A 3,481-nucleotide genomic window follows, 5' to 3' on the forward strand; every position below is an offset into this window, starting at 1 on the left:
GACTCAAGTCGAGGGGATGCAAGGGGGCGGCACTCTATTAATTTCGGAAATATTTCGCGCTCCTGTTGTACGAGTTGAAAACGGAAAAGAGAGCGGGAGAGAGATTTGTCCCCCGCGGTGTCTGCTGTCTGCCGCCCCGTGCGGCTCGCCGCTGCTGGCTTGGCGCAGTAATCTTTTTTTCAAAACTGTTTGTGTCAAAAACCAATAATTCACGGGTCGCAACAAATCTCTGTCGCTCGGGCTGGCTCTGTGGCCTGGGGCTGGCCGGGGCCGCCCTCGCCGCCACCCCTTGTGCCCCCTGACATCACGTACATTGGCCCAGGGGAGCCATCGTTCAACCCCTCACTTGCGGGGGTGGCTGCAGCACCCCTTCTCCGGGGAGGCGGGCGGCGCTGGCCCGGCGGCGGCAGCGGCGGCAGCGGCGGCAGCGGCGGCCACTTCTAGTCCGCATCGCGCACATGATCTGCAAAAGTTGCGGCCGCGCCTGATGCCGGGACTTTGGCGCTACCATGGGCGCCCCGAGGTCGCCGCCGACGTGGTCGCCTAAGCCAGGTCGAGCCTTCTTCCCATGTCTTTGACGGCCACCTCACGCGACACTCCGGTCCGTCCATCGGGGACCCCCCGACCAGGTGGACCAGAGTCACAGACTTCCCCTTTTCCACGGCCCTGGCAGTGTTTTTGACCCGCTCTCGCTGAATGGCGGGGTCGTGTTCGGTCTCATTCAATTACGGTCGGTTGGCAGTGAAATAGTGGTTGGGTCCGGACCGGTCACCGGTCACTACTGGAGTGCGATCCGCTGTTGGCCGTAATTATTCAATCTCCGCGCGGCTCGTCCCGCCACCGCCTCGCGATAAACAATGCCGTGCCGCTAATGCCTGGTGGACCCGCCGCCATCATGGTGACCGGGCACAACCCTGAGCGGACCTGGGACCGGTTCCTAGTGGTGCTGCTGGTGGTGGTTGGTGCGGTATGCTGAGTGTCCGGGACGCGCGGACACCCTGCCCGCCCCCCTTCTGTTGCCCCTAATGGTGATCTGTTGCCCACCGACGCGACGCTGGCCTCGCCGCCCGCCCCCCCTCGAGGATCGTAGGCGAGCCCATCAGGACTGATATGGCCCCAGTCAGCACACTTCACTATCACTATAAAAAAGGCAAACGCCGTGGGGCCGCTGCTGCTGCCATTTGAGCGGAAGGGCCGCCCAAATAACGGAATCGTAAAATCTTCTCTGTCTCTCTTTTCTGCTTTGGCGCGGCACTGTCAGTCAAAAAAATTGCGAGCGCCCCATCTGAAAATCCGCGGAGAGCGGGGAAACAAAAAGAGCGACAGGAAGAAAAACCTGCGCGTACTTTTGATGTTCCGTGTTGCAGGCGCTGCACCCCCCACAACAAACACGCTAAAGGCCACGGGGATTTGCTATTCATCGCAATGCAGACCGCATTATTATTTCAAGGACTGGCCTTCCTTTCTGTGTCACTCCCCCTCCCCTTCCGCGTACAAACGCCACACATGGCGCTTCGGCGCGGGCGGGGCGGGGCGGGACGGGAGGGGGAAAACATAATTTAAAACGGAGAGAGATACATTTCTCCGCGCTGAATAGAATATATGGTGGTTCGTTGGTGGTGAACCACGGGCAAGCCTTGCCGTGTTTAACCCACCCCACTCCTCTCTTTACGTTTTGACTGTGTAAGTATGAAGTTTGAACGATGATACGTAAATATAAATGCAGTAAAGTAAAAGTCAAAATTTTCTAACTCATCGAGCTGTACAATATTTTTCCATGTTCAGTTAATTTTTTAAATTAGTAGGACCTTTTTTTGTTTGTAAAATGTGTACACAACGGTACAACCCGACAACCCGACGGAGTGCCCCAGAGAGCAGATGCAATGGCATTACTTTGACTTCGCCACCACAAGCATAGCAGCATCCCTAACCGTTTTAATTCCATTTTTTTCCTTGCCCCTTTTGTGATAACAACAAGCGGGTGACCGTCCTCTACGGCACCCTTGAAATTCATAACCCCTGTTTGCGGGGGTGGCAATGGGTGGGAGGGAGAGGGTGCGGGGCGCCGGCCGCGGCGGGGCGAGCGAGAAAGATGGAGAGAGGCGCCCCCGAGGGTGGTCTTCGCGGCGGTCCCCAGGGGGGCGGGCTGGCGCGATGTGCGGTCCGGCCCCGGCCTAAGGCGCGACAAGTGCTGATCGCAGCAACGAGCCACCCTTGGGCTTCTTAACGACTGTTGATAAATGGCGACGCGTGCTGAGGAGCGGCGATGTGGCTGCTGCTGCTGGCAGTGCTGGACCACTGTTGGTGGTGGTGGTGATGCTGCTTGGTGGTGGTTGCTGGTTGTGCTGGTGCTTGCTGGTAGTGCTGCTGCTAGTGCGTTCGCCGGGTAGGCCGTGAGAGGCGTTGCCCGGGCGGGGAGGTATTTCGTAGCCCAGAAGGAAAGCTCTGCGTTTAGGATTGTAAACTTCTTCCCGCCCTGCTGCTGCTGCTGCCCCCGGAGCGAACGGTTTCAGGACGCCTACGACGGGCGCCGACGAAGGCTGCCGATGGGTACCGCCACCAGGAGGCCGCCGAAGGGGTCTCCCTGTTAGCGGCAGGAGCAGCCTCCCTCCTGCTGGCGTTGTTGACTGTTGACTCATACCGCAAGTCAACGAGCTCCGCTCTCCGACCCTCCCCGCCGCCCGCGAGGACGACTGTGTGTTGTTTTAAAGATTGATGAGCAGTCTGTGCCGCGGGGGCGGGGCGGGGAGGGCACCCCTTGGTGGCCGCCGCCGCTCTGCCGCGCTTTTCCGTCGGATCGCGACGAAAACATAACAAGTTTTGCGTCGATGGAGTGCGGGGGATAATGTGCGTGATAATGAAAAGGCGACAGTTGGCCGCCCTGACTGTTCTGTCCTGCCTCGCCGGGGCGAATCGTTTGTTTGAGCTGGTGCAATCCCTCATGGTGTACCTGACAGCCTCGCGCGGGGGTGGTACGGCAGCCAGCCGGGCGGTGATTCACAAACGATATATATCGAATTGAAATCGATTGCCGCCATAGTATTCTCCAGGGGAGTTGATGACAAGCCAGTAGGGAAGGGGGGGGGGGGGCGCACTGAGAAGCGATGGAGCAGCAGCAAGGGAGCTACCGATTGACACCTGCTCTGATGTGTTTTCGCGACCCGACCTCCTCTGACCCGGCCCGACTCAACCTCCGGCGCCACGTCACGACTCCGCTAATGGTTTACACCCCGGCGGTTCAGTCAGATTTGATTCTGATTTTGTGCGCCGCCCCGCCGCTGCCGAGGCTGCTGCCGCTCATTCATCACCCGCGGCTGTCGGCGCGCGGCCGCCCCGCTGGTGTGAGTACATGGCGTGGTGGACTCCAAGAAGTGGCTCATGCTCCTGATCGCCGTCCTCCCTTGCTCCGTGCGTGACGAGCCGGCGGCCAGGAGGTGAGAGGCGAGGCGCCCCCCGCATCCATCAGTCAGCCCGCACGCCC

The 3,481-nt window shown here is 59.8% G+C and overlaps 1 protein-coding gene across 1 annotated transcript in view; it reads left to right on the forward strand.

Annotated features, from left to right (window-relative positions):
• The window catches only part of LOC113205630 (uncharacterized), a 21,389-nt gene that overhangs the window by 13,116 nt on the left and 4,792 nt on the right, over positions 1-3,481 (forward strand). The gene's annotated exons all lie outside the window — the stretch shown is intronic.

Source organism: Frankliniella occidentalis, unplaced genomic scaffold (assembly GCF_000697945.3).
Source record: "Frankliniella occidentalis isolate FOCC.00 unplaced genomic scaffold, Focc_3.1 Scaffold110, whole genome shotgun sequence".
Classification (NCBI taxonomy): domain Eukaryota; kingdom Metazoa; phylum Arthropoda; class Insecta; order Thysanoptera; family Thripidae; genus Frankliniella; species Frankliniella occidentalis.